Source organism: Vicugna pacos, chromosome 11 (assembly GCF_048564905.1).
Source record: "Vicugna pacos chromosome 11, VicPac4, whole genome shotgun sequence".
Lineage (NCBI taxonomy): Eukaryota > Metazoa > Chordata > Mammalia > Artiodactyla > Camelidae > Vicugna > Vicugna pacos.
Window position 1 is genome coordinate 80,835,911 of NC_132997.1, and position 16,983 is coordinate 80,852,893.

The 16,983-nt window shown below is 37.1% G+C and overlaps 1 long non-coding RNA gene across 3 annotated transcripts in view; it reads left to right on the forward strand.

The window, feature by feature from the left end:
- LOC140699840 (uncharacterized) overlaps positions 1 to 16,983 on the forward strand; it is a 359,940-nt gene that overhangs the window by 225,495 nt on the left and 117,462 nt on the right. Inside the window, exon 6 of one of the 3 annotated variants that reach the window (XR_012078087.1) lies at positions 100 to 185. The exons of the other annotated variants lie outside the window; for them this stretch is intronic. This is a non-coding gene — a long non-coding RNA (uncharacterized lncRNA). Of the gene's footprint in view, positions 1 to 99; positions 186 to 16,983 lie in introns of those variants that run through there. 3 annotated transcript variants of the gene reach the window in all.

Below are 16,983 nucleotides of genomic sequence, written 5' to 3' on the forward strand. Positions count from 1 at the left end.
CAAGAAACAGGTTCTCAGATCCAGCCAAGGGCCAACATTACAAGCAAGCCCTTCTAAGGATAGAATTCTCAGAACTCCTGCGTTAACTTTACTTCACAGGGGCAGATGATGAAGCTGTGGTGACACTGGGGTTAAAAGGACTTTCTGATCTAAAATAAACTAATGCCAATTGCTGTAGATTTCACAGCATGGCGAAATGAATCACTGAACCATCCAAGAAAGCAAATTACTTTATTGTTTTAAGGCATGGATAAAAACATGGTCATCTATTTTTGTAAAACTTTTTCTTATCTTGACCTTTATCAATTTATCTATTCGCTTCCCTCCATAAAGCATGTGTAGTCTGAATCCAAGATTAATTACACTAAAAAAAAATTGGAGCAATTTAGAAACTCCAGAAATCTGGAGCTAATATTTGTCTACTTATTTGTTGCTTCCTTATATTCAAACTAATGCGAATGGTGACCTTTAAAATTGCTGAGTATACTACCATAAGCACAGACATACAAATGCTTCATAAATTTCCACTTTCTGAAAGTATCCCAAATCTTCTGGTCTTAGACTGTTTACTGTACATCAAGAATGGAGGATGAATGCAGGGGAATTGGGGATGGAGGTGATAATGTATTTAACTTTAAATATATTTTGAATGGTGAATTTACACATTGAAGAATAAAGACTCATTAAATACTTAAAAAATCAGTACTTCTCAATATAAACCACTGCCTATAGTTAAAATAAATTTGAGTGAAGTCTGGAACACCATTTGTAGTGCCACTTGTAGTGCCTTAGTACCTTGCATCATGTCTTAAACATGGTTAGAGCTCATTGTAAACTGGTTTATTTGAAATTAATCCATGACTTGAAAAAATATTTATATTTTTAACACTTCCAATTCTAATTCAAGATCTGGATGCCTCAAGCCTGGACTACTACAAAAGACGAATTCATACTCTTCCTACCTGTAAGATCCACCCATTCTGCATCTATCGTTGCCAAACAGATCTTCCTAAATGTTCTGCTAGTGTTATCCCTTTTAGATTCCTTCCAGCTTGAGAATACATCTCTAAAAACCATCACCATCACCCCCTAATTTGTTCCAAATGTAGCTAATTTAAGAATGAATCGGTTCTATCACTTGTGACAATCATGTTGGAACTGTAGATAGAGTTTGCTCTGCTGTGCCTCCAAGAAAAAGAGAATCTAATAGACTTCCCTCCTTATGTCTCCCCCGGTAGAAATTTTACACATCCCAGATGCATACACTCCTGAGATCTTCCATCCTGAATGCCTGTGTTCTCCCACGTTGATGGTTAATTTTGTATGTCAATGCAACTGGGCTAAAATGTACTCAGATAGCTGGAAAGACTTTATTACTGAGTATGTCTGTAAGGCTGTTTCTGGAAGAGATTAGCGTTTGATCTCAGTGGACTGAGCAAAGAGATAGATGGCATCGTCCGGTCTGTTTTTGAAGTCCCAAATAGAACAAAAAGGTGAAGGAAGGGTCACTTTTCTCTTTCTTCTTGAGCTGGGTATCTTTTCATGCCCTGGTCATCAGAGCTTCTGGTTCTAGGGTCTTTGAGCTTTGGGACTTACCTCAGCAGCGCCTTGGTTCTCAAGCCTTTGGACTTGAACTGAATTATATCAACACCTTTCCTGGTTCTCCTGTTTGGAGACTGAAGACTGGAGGACTTCTTGGCCTCAGTAACTACATCAACCAATTTCTATAATAAATCTCTTTTCTATCTATCTATCTATCTATCTATCTATCTATCTATCTATCTATCTGTCTGTCTGTCTGTCTATCTATCTATCTATCCATCCATCCATCCATCCATTCTATTGGATCTGATTCTCTAGAGAATGCTGAATAATACACCCATCAAAGTTTTCCTTATTTTTTTGATGAAGGATGGTAATTGTAGGGTCCTCTAGGGGATTTTGTGAAGTGTTTCTCTGTTCTCGGGTACTCCATTCTAATATCCCCACCTCCCTGTGTTTTCTGACTCCTCCTTTGTACTCTACCAAGGCTGTTGCAGTGTCTCCACCTTATCTACTGTATGAGCGCCATTACCCCAAGGTCACATTAGGGATGGTTCCAGATGTTGTTGCTGTGACATTAAATCCTGAATAGTGGAAGAGCACTACCTGAAATACTCTTCCCTCTTCACCCTCATGATCCACTCCCACACCTTACCCTCTGCTTCCTTCTTGCATATATCAGCCCAGCCCTTCAGTTATTTTAGGGAGCAAGCTGTTTCCACTCCAAGTGGGGATTATAATTTTCTTTTCAGGTTATGTTGAAACCTGTTGATAATTATTGATCTGAAGGTCTTGAGTAAGGGCAGAGTAGAATAAGTATTATCTTGAAAGTAAGATGCTTCAGGTGTGGTTTTTTGCAAGCCTTCCAGGCAAGGTAAGAACATTTTTCTCTGGCAAGATGAAGGCTGCTTCTGCCAGCCCCCCTGTTTTCAGAGCAGTCTGGGATTCAAGATTCTCAAGCTTGTCACCCAGATGTCCTCAGTTCAGATCTCAGGGCCATCCCTCCTGTAAGAGCTCTAACTTTAACATAAGAGACCTGTTAAACTTACATGTTTAGCCTCCTTTGCAGCTCTGCAACCTTTATAATTAAATTGTGGCCATGAATTTTAGCCCCAACTGCCCTCTTGCTGTAGGAGATAAGGATCACTTTAAACACCACCATGGATGCCTTTTGGCTTTCATAGCTTGTCTGTTTTTTAATTTAAGATTTCTAAAGCACAGGCTGCAGAATAAAGTCAGTGTTCTCCACAATTCTTTTAATTATTAGTGTCCGTGCAGTGTTTACATACCTGAATTACTGTGGGAGCTACTACTTCATCTTCCACTGGTACAGCATGTCAGTCCATCACAGGTGAGGGTCTTAGTAACTGGTTCCCATGGCTCACCAGGAGTTACCAGACATGAAAATCAACACTAGTGGTGTCTTTGTTACTATTTAACTTATCCTACTCTGCCCTTACAGTGGGTGATTCCTTTCCAGAATCTAGGATTCAACAGAATATAACTTGAAATATTTAGAAAGATAAGCTATTTTGTGTAGTCTTGAATCATTGAATATTTTCTGCAGATGTATCTCCTTTGTTTTGCATAGTAATGCTCCATAAAAATTTGATATTAAATCAGCATGGTGTTAGGCTTTCTTATTTGCTGCCCACTTTGAATTTTCTAGGGAAGGCAAACTCAGTGATTCTAAGTGAAAAACAATTTGCAAAATAAATATAAATAAAATGTTCATGGATCCCCATTTTAGAAACGATTAATAAAACTCCTCTCCCCACTGTCAGTTTTAATGTAAATCTGCTTTCTGTCGATGTCTAGTTTAGAGACAGTAAGATTTACAGGAACAAACCTGAGATGGATATATTTGTAGGGAAACAATTTTCCCCTTGCTCCATTATTCCACCCTTGTCCATGAAATTGGAACTCTAATATAGGAAGAATTGAAAATCTTGCTTTTTTCCCTTTTCAATGACTCATCTCTGCCCAGGAGGGGAGGAATGATTTGTATGGTGGGCAAAATAGGGAACGAGATCTGAGCAATGGCAGCGTATCCTCCTTGCCTCTCTCCTGGGTCATCTGGCTTGTGACATGAAGCATCATCTTTTCCCAGAGCAGGTGGTCACCTTTGAGGTGGTGGGGTTGGAGGCTGGGCAGGTTGGAAAGTTAGAGCAATTTTCCAGCTTCTGAGCCTGGTACTGAGCAGGTAAATATGATCACCTACATAAAACTACTAGCTCCCATCTTACATTGATTCAATATTTAGATTAGAATGTGTCCAAGCAATTTGAGATTCGACATTTGAGTCATTGCAGTTTTATTCATAAACTATATTTATAGACTAGGAAAGTGCCTTTAACCATACTCCCAATCTTAAGAGATTAAGCAGTCTTTTTCACATATGTCTCAGTTAATGAGAGCTGGTTAATGAAGCTATGGAAATTTAACTCTTACCAAAGATTTGGTTAGTAAAATCAACTTCTAAAGGTAAGTGTAGATTAAATAAGCTAAATGAATGTATAGCTTTCTTCATAAACATTTTAAGAAAGGTTTTGTGAAAAATTTTAATCTTAAATTTATAAATCAATGATATGATTCTAGGTATCTGTCTATTCAAGCAGACCAATATCTTTGTGTTTCCTAGTCAACAGAGAGAAATATGCCTTATACTTACAAAATACAAAATAAATATAAGTTTATCTGCAATTCTGTGGAAACAGGCATGGTAATATATGCCAACCTTTTCTTTATTGATATAACAAGGTAAAATAGCAGCTGGAGGTTTCTTCTCTAAGCACCTGCGTTAACAGTCTCCGATTCTTTCCTGGCTTCAGTAACAGCTTCTAAGCCAAGAACTGAATCTCTGATTTCAGATATATTTTTCTATCCAGAGATACATCTTAAAATATTGAGCTCATAAATTCCTGTCTTTACAGGGGCAGCCTGATTTTATTTGCAGTTTTAAACAGCATTTTCTAATCCATATTTTCTAGCAATAAAGACTATTTCTTAAATAGTAAAATTTAGTAAGGAATGGGGATAAAATTGGCAGCTCAGAGAAACCTCGGTTAATATATTCTTCATAATGATGACCAAGGCCTCTTCCATTAGAAAATTCTCTCATTATAAGTAATTCTGGCTCATTGAGGCAGCATAGTCGGATAGGACGTTGAGAGAATTTTAGTCTTTTGTGACACTTTTAGACATGCAAATTTCTCTCTGCCATTTTCTACCTTTTTGTTTTCCTCATTGTTCCTTTTGGACAGGGAACAAGGTTCTGATTCATAATGCTGTGTTCTAGTGATTACTTTTTTCCCCTGGGGATTAGAAAAGCTAGTAAAACAGAACTGAAGTGTTGTGGATCGGTGTCATGCTAGGTGTAGTTTAGAGGGCAACATTTTTGTAGTTATAAACATAGGCTTGTAAAATAAAAATTAGACTTCTGCTTACCCTTTATATACCTGTAAGATTGTAAACTGAAGGTCTCCTTTTACAAGCAGGCTGGTATGTCAGAGGCATCAATGCATTTGTTGGTAAGTTGAAGGAGACTAAAAACTAGAGGGTGTGGCCAGGCTAGCAAAGCAGGAAGACCCTCAGGTCACCTCCTCTGACAGGCACAACAAAATTATAGCTATTTTCAAAGCAACTGTGTTTGAAAATGACCTCAAGTCCAGCAGAAAATATTTTCCACAACTAAAGATACAAAGAAGGAACTACAACAAGAAGGGAAGGGTGGAGACACAGCAATCAAGACCTACATCCCTGAGTAGGTGACTCAAAAAGGAGAGGCTAATCACAATTGCACTTTCCTATACTGGGAAGATGAGCCCCCAGCCTGTCTGGCTTTGAAGATCAGAAGGGTTTACATTCAGGGGAGCCAGAAGACTGTAGAAAACAATTCTTAATGGGCATGCACAAAATCTCAGATTCTCCAAGTCCCACCACAGAGGTAGTCATTTGAAGGGAGCCTGCATCAGAACCATTCACAGATCTTGGAGAGCCTCCCAGAGAGGCAGGAGGCAACTGGGTCTCACCCTAAGGATGCAGATGTTGGTGGCAGCTGTATTTGGGAGCTCATTCTACCACAAGGACACTGGTGCTGGCAAGTGCCACTTTGAAAGCTTCCCTGTAGCCTATGGTGATGTGGACTGACCTGCCCATCAGTGAGCCAGCACCAGACCCAGGAAACCCTGGGCTGTGCAGTCAGTTGTGCCAGGACTGAGTTTTGCCCACCGGTTCGCTAGCAGCTATCACATGAGGCAGAGTTTTGCAACCACCCGGGTGGGGATCAACTCTACCTGCCAGCATGACCATGGTTAGTCAGCCCTGCCACAACAGAAGGGCCTACACAACCCACCACATAGGGGGCACCCCTAGAAAATACAGCTTTGGTGATCAGAGTAAAATGCATCACTGGGCCCCATAGGAAGTCTCCACATAAGGCCAGTTCTCCAAGATCAGAAAATGTAATTGACCTATCTAATATATAGAAATGAACACAGAGAATTAGGCAAAATGGGGAGACAGAGGAATATGTTCCAAATGAAGGAGTAAGACAAAACTCCAGAAGAAGAATTAAGCAAAATGGAGATAAGCAATTGACCCCATAAAGAGTTCAAGGTAATGATTATAAAGATGATAAATGAACTTGGGAGAAGAGTAGAAGAACATAGTGAGATGTTTAATAAAAAGTTAGAAAAGATAAAGAGGAACCAAACAGAGCTGAATAATATAGTAACTGGAATACAAACTACACTAGAAGGAATTAAATGTAGATTAAATGACACAGAGGAATGGATCAATGAACTGGAAGACAGGTTAGTGGAAATCACTCAAGCTGAAAAGAAAAAAAAGAAAAAGAAAAATTAAGATAGTTTAAGACATAGTTGAAGGAGTAGGAATACTTCCAAACTAATTCTGTAAGGCCAGCATCAATCACCCTCATACAAAAACCAAAGACACGATAAAAAAGAAAATTATAGGCCAGTAGCACTGGTGAACACAGATGCAAAAATTCTTAACAAAATATAAGCAAACCAAATTCAATAATACATTAAAAGGATCATAAACCATGATCAAGTAGAATTTATCCCAGGAATACAAGAATTTTTCAGTATCTACAAATCAATCAATGTGACACACAACATTAACAAATAGAAAAGTAAAAACCATAAGATTATCTCAACAGATACAGAAAATGTTTCTGACAAAATTCAACATCCATTTATTATAAAAACTCTCAACAAAGTGGGTATAGAGGGAACATACCTCAACATAATAAAGGCCATATATGACAAACCCATAGCCAACATCATATAAATGGTGAAAAGCTGAAAGATTTTCCTCTAAGATCAGGGACAAGGGTGCCCACTCTCACCACTTTTATTCAACATAGTATTAAAGTCCTAGTCACAGCAATCAGATAAGAAAAAATAAATTTAAAAATGTATCCAAATTGGAAAGGAAGTAAAATTGTCACTGTCTGCAGATAACATGATATTTACTATACATAGAAAATCTAAATATGCCACAAAAAATGATTAAAACTAAGAAATAAATTCAGTAAATTTGCAGATACAAAACTAACATACAGAAATCTCTTGTGTTTCTAAACCATAGCAACAAACTGTAAGGAAGAGGAAATTTTAAAAAGAATTCCATTTTCAATTGCATCAAAAAATAAAAGACCTAGAAATAAAGCTAACCAAGGAGGTAAAAGACATGTATTCAAAAAACTATAAGACATTGTCTGAAAGAAGTTGAATATGGAACAAAGAAACGAAAACATATACTGTGCTTATGGATTTGAAAAGTTAATATTGTTAAAATGACTGTACCCCAAGGTGATCTACAGGCTCAATGCAATCCCTATCAGAATGCCTTTGGTATTTTCCACAAAACTGGAACAAGTAATTCTAAGACTTGTGTGGAACCCACAAACTATCCCAAATAGCCAAAACAATCTTGAGAATGAACAAAGCTGGAGGTTTCATGCTCTCTGATTTCAAAATATGCTACAATGCCATAGTAATCAAAACAGTATGGTACTGGCACAAAAACAGACACATAGATCAATAGAGGTCAATAGAATGCCCGGAAATAAACCCACACTTATATGATCAATTAATCTATGACAAAGAAGGCAAGGCTAACCAATGAAATGAAAATCTCATAAATAAATTGTGTTGGGAAAACTAGACAGTTACATGTGAAAAAAAATCAGACTGAACTATTTTCTCACATCATATACAGAAATAAACTCAAAATGGATTAAGTACTTAAATGTAAGACCTAACACCATAAAAATCCTAGAAGAAAACATAGGCAGTAACCTCTTTGACATTGGTCTCTATAATATCTTTTTGGATCTGTCTCCTCAGGCAAAGGCTCCAAATACTAAAATAAAGAAATAGAACTACATCAAACTAAAAAGCTTTTACACAGAGAAGGAAACCATCAACGAAATGAAAAGACAGTCTACTCAATGGGAGAAGATATTTGCGAACAGGAAATCCAAAAAGGGGTTAATATCCAAAATATACAAAGAACTCATACAATTCAATGTCAAAAAACCATATAACCTGCTTAAGAAGTGGGCAGAGGACCTAAATAGACATTTTTCCAAAGAAGACATACAGACAGCCAATATGTACATGAAAAGATATTCAACATCACTAAACATCAGGGAAATGTTACCCAAAACCTCAATAAGATATCACTTTACACCTGTGAGAATGGCCATTGTCAAAAATACAACAAATAATTAGTGTTGGTGAGGAGGTGGAGAAAAGAGAACACTTATGCGCTGTTAGTGGGAATGTAAATTGGTACAGCCACTATGGAAAACAGTATAAAGTTTTCTTAAAAAATTAAAAAATAAAACTATTATACAAGCAGAAATTCCACTTCTGGATATTTACCTGAAAAAAAATACTAACTTAAAAAATTATATATATATATGTTAATTGCAGCATTATTTACAATAGCCAAGCTATGGAAGCAACTTATGTGTCCCTCAGTAGACGAATGGATAAAAATGTGATATTATATACAATGGAACATTATTGAGTCATAAAAAAGAATAAATTCTTCCCATTTGTGACCATGTGGATGAATCTAGAGGATGTAAGTGAAATAAACCAGACAGAGAAAGACAAATATCATATGATTTCACTTATAGTGGAATCTGAAAATAACAAAACAAAACAAATGAACAAATATAACAAAACAAAAACATTCAGAAATACAGAGAACAAACTGCCAGTTCCCTGAGGGGAGGGAGGTGGGAGCATGACTGAAATAGGTGAAGGAGATTAAGTACAAATTTTCAGCTATAAAATTAGTAAGACACTTGGCTGTAATATACAGCATTGGGAATATAATCAGTAATATTGCCATAACTTTGTACAGTGACAGATGGTAATTAGACTTACTATGATCATTTTGTAACATAAAAATATCACATCACTATGCTGTACACCTGATACTAATATAATATTGTGAATCCATTACACTTCAATTTAAAAATCCTAATTTAAAAGATAAATAAATAAGTAAATATATAAATGGAGGCAATGAATTGTTTAGGCAGGTCATTCCCAAGTGCATTTTTTTCTTTTATTAGGCATAATATGAATGTATTATAAAAAGCACAGATCTTAAGTGTACAGTTGGATAACGTCAGAAAAATTTATGTATCCTTGTTACCACCACTCAAATCAAAATGTAGTAAATTTCCATCAAACCAGAAAGTTCCCTCATGCTATTTCCTATTCAACAGCTACCCCCACCACTTCTATGACAACCATTGTTCTGATTTCTATCGTAATTAATTGTTATGCCTGCTCTGAAACTTTATTTAGGTGGAATCTTAGTGTGTGTACTTTTTCGTTTCTGGCTCAACAAAAGCTTTATAGATTGGTGCATGTTGCTGCAAGAATTACTCTTCATCTTTATTGTTGAGCGTGTCACAGTTTGTTTATCCATTGTTCCATTGATGGGCATTTGGTTTGTTTGCAGCTTTTGGTTATCTTAAAAAAAAGTCTTTTTTTGAACAGTCTTGTTCAAATATTTTGTGGATGTATCTAGGAGTAGAATGGCTAAGTCATGAGGTAGGTATATTTATTTGTATAAGAAACTGCCCGATTATTTTCAACCAGTGTTTATCTCATTTTACATTCTCACTAACACCATATAAAGGTACTAGTTATGCCACGTTCTTGCCCATATTTGGCGTTCATTGTCACTTTAATTTTAGCCATCCTAGGAAATATGTAGTAGCATCTCCTTATAGTTTTAAGTCACATTTTCTTGGTGACTTGGGATGTGGAGCATCTTTTTAATGTGCTGATTGGCCATTTGTGTATCTGCTTTTGTTAAGTGTTTGTTCAAGTATTTTCCCATTTTACAAACTGGGATTGTATGAGTTGTAATAACCTTTATCTATTTTGGATACATGTGCTTTGTCAGATATGTGCTTTGTAAATAGTTTTCCCCCCCCAGCTTTTGGCTTGCCTTTTTCTTCTCTTAATGATGTCTTTTGATGAGCATAAGTTTATAAGAAGAGAGAAGTCTAAATGCAATTTATAATCTGGCATACTTTTCTGTGTTGAAATTTTTGAATAGAATATTTTTTCAAAACAAATCAATTTTAAATGTTCTAAAAATAATCTCCTCCTCAGTGATTTTTTCAAGCATCATAGAAGACTCTTTAGTAGCTACACACTTACAGACTTTGAGAATGAGCATGTAACAGAGATAGAGAACACACACATGCAGCCTTTGTGGGTTTCTGATACTCCAAAATGAGACCCTAGGATGGTTGTTTTACTAATAGTGACGTGAAACTCGGAGGCAGGCTTGGATTGAGAAGGGCTGTCTTGGTGCTAGATTCTGTGGCCAAAGTGTGATAAGGTGAAGACCTTTTCCAAAGTTGCTGCCAGGAAGCATGTGCTCTGGGCCGGGTAAATTTGGGAGCTTACCTGCTTTTAGTATTGTGGCTGAGAAAGACAAGCTGAGTTGAATTCCTCATGAAGCTGTGAAGCTTAAGCATCAGAGCCCTTCCCCTAGTATGGACCTCTTCCAAGACGCTGAGGACACTGGCCACATATTTACAAGATCATATACTTCTTTTGTAAAGTTTGCAAAAATGAGGTATTTGAACCACAATTGGTTAAGACCTCTGTTTTTCTCCACTCTCACCCTCTCTCTCACATTCACTTTCTTCTCTCATCAACTGGTTTTGGAATGTCCATGAGCCTTCGGGGCTGTAGTTAAGCTGGGAAAGTTGAGATGAAGATACATTTAGTTTTAGGTTGGTGGGATACATCTATAAGGTTTGCAGTCGCCTGTGTTTGATCATTTCTTTGCTGGTCATTCAGTGTGGGAACGGCTTCTAGGAGTAATCTGCCATCCATTATACCACTGCCTCTGGTGTTGGGACATGAGGCTTAGCCAGAGGTCATGTAATAATACAACAGTGTTTCAATATTTGGCCCCAGAAACACATACATAGTAGAAGAGCCAGAAGACTTGAAACATACCAACCAGAAACTAGTATGTAGAACATTCTTCTGATCTTTAGACCTACTAACATGTAAGTGAAAAATGCATCTTTCATTGACAATTAAAAATTCACACTCATGAGATACATACTCAAAAATGTAGACAATATGTAATTATAAGCATACCTTACTTACTTCGTCTTACTGGAATCACATGAAATAAAGATCCAAATTTTGTGTCTGTAGGGACATAAATAGTGCAAAAGCCAGGTATGTTTGCTTGTGTATATTTACGAGTTTTATGCATCCCAACATATGAGACCTTGAGTGAGTGTATCTGATACAGCTTGTCCTGAAGGGAATTCTGGTGGTTTAGGCAGGAGGGCACACAGCATCACTAGCAACAAAGGAAAAAATTTCTGAAAAAACACACATGCCTTTGCAAAATATCCACATATATTCATCAGTAAGTTAATGTATGTAGCATTAGAATCATTTGATTGTGCAATTATATAGCTCAACTCTATGTATGACAGTTGTAAATGTGTTTTGCATTGCTTTTATGTACAGTTTATTTTCAGATTTTAAAAAACTGTTTTTAGGATAATTGAATGAATAAGATCTTGAACTGTTTGATAATCTAGTTAATGAAGAAGACTGAATCATACAAATACACTGGAAAAAGACTTGCACTTTTTGCTAATTTTAAACAATTACTGACAAAAATGAAGCCAACATAAAATTTATAATACATTATGACAACCAGGATGTCCTTGACAGACTGGTTGAAGTATGATCATTTTAAAGATTATTTAATTTTAATCCCTTATAAGAAAATTTAAAGTGAAATCTTACAGGTCATGTATGCAAGAAGCTTGGTAATAATCCTAAAAATAGGCATGAGTTTTGAATCTGAAAACACCTTTTTTAACCCATCAGTAATAGCAGAAATATATTTTGGTCAGCCAAGATAAAGGAAAGAGTAACTTATCTCTCTATTCTTCCTAGAGAAGAGGCATTATAATAAGTGGAGTAAGTCAGACAAAGACAGATAAACACCGTGTGATCTCACAAAGCCAAAGTCTTAGAAATAGGGTAGAGTGGTGATTGCCAGGGGCTGGGGGTGATAAAAAATCTGGAGGCTCTGGTCAAAGGGTGCAAACTTTTAGTTATAAGGCAGATAACTTCTGGGCATGTAGTGTACATTTGGGTGACTGTGGGTCAACAACACTATAATTTACACTTAAAAGCCACTAAGAAAGTAGATCTTAAATGCTCTCACCATATACACACACAAAGTGGTAATTATTTGAGGTGATGGAGATTTAAACTAACTTCATTGAGGTAAAAATTTTGCAGCGTATATGTGTACACAATCCTCTATCTGTACATCTGAAACTCAACGATATTCTATATCAATTATCTCTCAATAAAGCTGGGAAATAAAGGATATAATGACTATATATTAAACCCATACCTTTATGGGTTTTAATAATAAGATACTTTGTTTTATCATGTAAACAACTTTAAATAACTTTGTACTACATTTTTGAGAAAGAGAATTTAGTCGCCTCCTTCTGGGGCAAATACCTCCCTGTAGCAGCTGCCCACGTAATACTTGCCCTTGATCCCATGTTGTGGTATCATTTTAGTCAGAATCAATTAGTATTTTGCCATAATGCTGATATAAATGCTTTCCTTTGAGTAAGATACTGTGGCCCCTTTCGAACAATATCCCTATATAAGCACAGCGAGGTCCTGTAAAATAATTAATATTAATATGAGAAATTAAACAAAACATGAATGAAGTGGGGAAAAAGAGAGAAGCGAATGAAATAAATGCTAAGAACCCAGGTGTTTACTCAGCTACTAGGCTGTCTTTTCTTCTAACTAGAGGAAAAAAGAAAGAGAGAAATGGTGGAAGGTCACTGGGGAGCCACCTGACATGGCAAAAAGTGGCCTGGAGTGGGTACCCCGAGGGTTCTAATGCCTCAGCTGTAACGTTAAGTGGCTGTGGGACTTTCAGCAAGTTTCTTTGGCATGTGGTCTTCAGTCTCTCCTTTGTAACATTTCCTTCCCACTCTGATATTTTGTATAGACCTAAAACTTACAAGTTATATTTGATGTTTCTGTTGTTTCCTTATGTCCCATGTCCAAACCAAAAAATTTTATTCACTTTAATTCCAACATGTATCTCGAATATGTCTCTGTTATCAGCTTAATCCAAGCCATGGTTCTCTCTCTCCTAGATTTCAAAAATAGTGTCATGGATGGCTTTCTTGCTTCAAATCTGACTCTACCTACAGTTTATTGTCCACATAGCAGCTAATGTGCTTTAAAAAAAAATAAGTGAAACTCTCCAATGGATTTCAATTACAATCAGAATAAAATCCATGTCCCTTACTATGCATTGGAGGCCTTTTATGCCATGACTTCTACCTGCCTCTCTGTCTTTCTCCCATACCTCTTCCTTGACTGACTATGACATATCCACGTAGGTCGCTTACCTCCAAACACACTGAGAATGTTCCCATCTTAAGTCCTTTGTTGCTCCACGTGCCTAAAACATTATTCCCCAGGACTTCAACTTTTTATCAAGTCTATCTTAACACCAGGTCACTTTGTCAGACAGATTTTCCCTGATCACACACTCTTATGTTGTCCCCGCCTCACTTCCCATGATACTGTAACCCATAATCCCATTTGATGTCCCTAACAGCACTTATCAGTCTCAGAAGTGTTTACAAATCTGTGTGCGTACAGGTTTGTTTGATTCTCCCAGAATCAGAAACTTATTGCGGGCAGGAAATTTGTTGTTTACTATTATTATTCCCAGTGTCCAGAATATGATTGGCACACGGCAAGTGGTCAATAAAAATATCCTTGAGTGAATAAATAATAAATGGTTCGGTAAAGAAGACAAGTAACAAAGTTTTGCTTAGCCAGAGGTGAAACTAGGTTTTTGGAATCACTCTGACACTCAGAGACTCTGTTATTACCTAGCAAAACCTAACAGCATCTTGACATAAGAGTCAAGATGCTTTCATGGGATAATTAATCCAACACTCATCACTGAAAATGTATCTTTTGAGTTGTTTCCCAACAGTACAGTTTAGACTTTCTTTGTCTCTGTTTCATTGTGAAGGTAAAACAGTGAAGTTCCACTTACAGTGTGTATCCACAGCTAGTCACCTGGGTTTGAGGGGAGGGTTGCTCATTTTCCTCACACTTCTTGCCCTTTTCAGGGGCACTCAGTGCAACTGTCTCCACTGGTACTCTCCAGTGACTCACAATCCCCTTCTACCTTAAGTTCATTTTAAGGTGGTGGCTGTTAAAAGAAGATAGAATTTGTTAGCAAGGTTAGGACAGCCCCCAACAATTGATCTGCTTTTACTTGAAAACTGAGTACCTTTTTTTTTTAACATAATAAAAAGAGCAAGAATTAGACACGATTACAGAACAAGGGCAAGGTGACCTCGCATAGAGAAATGGACTGTGATTCTAAATTTAATAACTTTTCAGACAAGGATACTAGGATAAGCTTTAAGATCCAGGGCAAGAGAAGTCTTTTTAGAGTTAAGTCTTTTTAGCTAGCTCTAACTTGGGTCGCTGGACAGTACGTACTGGTCTTTCCACAGCTGGGGCAGGACTGCATATGGTTTTACAGTCCCTGTGCCTGTATTTACAAAGGCTGAGAGGATCTTCCCTGTGTTGAGCATCTGCTGGCTGAGATACAGGAAATCACATTTCATTGTGCACCAATGTTCTCATATTCTATTTATTCCCAGAAAAGGGGAAAAATTTCAATACGAAAGGGATATTGTTCAAAAGGGGCCACAGTATCTTACTCAAACTGTCAAAACCTAGCCTGCCATGAGGAAAAATCCAAAAATAAAAGCCAATATGACCATCTCCTCCTTACTTCCTTAAGGGTTTGAAAAAAAATTGACAGTTGATGCTTATGACCAAATTATTTCTGAAGTGGTCCTTTGCTAGAGACAGATACTTGAATTCTGTTAGAACAGAGTCCATCAAGGATAAATTTCAGTCAGTTTCCATGTTGTAAGCACCCTTCCTCTCATAACAGCTAAATAGAGAGCTTCTTCCTAAAGCTGTTAGGGTTTATTGAGTAAATAATGCCCGCTTTACCATGGCTTTAACTCCATATTCACTTGATAAATAGGTGGAGGCACGGAGGGGCTGAATAACAGCATTTTGTTAAGACCCTTCAAAGACATCATTCTTCCAGGGGAAAAAAATGCATTGAGAAAAATGATCCCTTAATATTTAAGTGCTTGTCATAAATGTTTAAAAGTAAGGATGTTTTACAAACAAAACTTTAAGTTAAATAAACTTTAAAATCAGTTGAGTGTGGATAGAATGGGTGAGGAAGGGTGGCTTACACTTGCCACATGTTTATTTTTTCGTATTCTTTCCTTTTTTTTTTTTTGGTGGGGGGAGGTAATTAGTTTTGTTTGTTTGTTTGTTTATTAATGGAGGTACTGGGGACTGAACCCAGGACCTTGAAAATGCTAAGCAGGTACTCAACTTCTGAGTTATACCCTCTCCCCTCGTATCATTTTTCTTTATTAAAATGGTGCAATTTTCTAAAACATATGCCTCCTACACAGTTAAAGCTAGACCAGACAAAGAATATTTTCCACTTCAGTTAAAATTACGAAAAATTTGGTGAACCAAAGAATTCAGAAAGGTGCTACATGTTGATCTAATTGTGGCATCCTTAAACACCTCACACGGGAAACTTATGCTTGGAATTATGCAGCTCACAGATGTAATTGGTGTTGTCTTTGTGGCTGTCGCTAATTTTCTTATACTAGTTGGGTGGAAAATGTAGCTCCCAGCATCTGCTATAAACTGCGCAACACTTAGAATGACACAATTTCATCTGGCTCCTCAAATACCAGGATATACCTAAGTGACTTTGCCTTGCACAATCTGAACATGTATGGAGGAGAACTCATAGGCAGAGCTGAAAAACAACTGCTGGGGAAGGGCAGCAAACATACACATAAACACAGAAGCAGTTAGGGCCGCCTGGCTGAGCCCAGGGGCGACGTGCACGAGCTGGGGCTGCACAAATTTATTAGCGGCATCACGTTGCCCGACACCTTGCAAGCCAAATTTCTTGACTGTTTTTCAAACCATGATGGTGTTGCTAGTAATCTTTGGCAACTGGTCAGCTATGACAATTTCATTAATTAGTCTTCTGTGAATGCAGTATTTTCCTATCTAACTTTAGAACTGATCATGAGGGACATGCCAGATCACAAAATATTGGTTTAAGAATTCTAATGATGGTCATGATTTATTAATGCACTTGCCTACATCTGCTAGAGGGAGCATTCTGCATGCCTCAGTGGGCATCTCTTTGATTTTTTTTTTCGCATGTGAGCTGAGGAAGGAAACAAGCATGTAAGTTATTGCTGTCTTACACACCATCCTTATAATGTCTTATGAGGGACTGTGGTTTTGTCATCCCCAGATGAAGGTGGCCTTTCCATATGACTTAATTAGTGACCAAAAAAAAAAAAATCCGTTTCTGATTCGATTCAGTCAGGGAGAAGCCAAGGCTTGTATTTTATATATACAACAGCCTTGACAAATCTATGTGAAGGCTTATTTTTATAGTGCTATCACTGGTGGCGGGAGACTAGCTTTATTTATACATCTCCCTATTGCATACACAGTGAGTAAGGACTGTGACCCCGGGCTGTGCCAAGACTAATTACAGTCCCAAATTCACTTAGCTTTCTCCTCTTTTCTTTTTTCACTATAGTAAAAAATTAAATAAATAAAAGGGCACACACTACAGGGATTACTTACAAGTAACTTCATTAGGTGATACAGTGATGAGGTTGCTGCATTTTGCAACATTTGAACACAGGAAAAAAATGCATTCTTTTTTTTCCCACAAATGAAG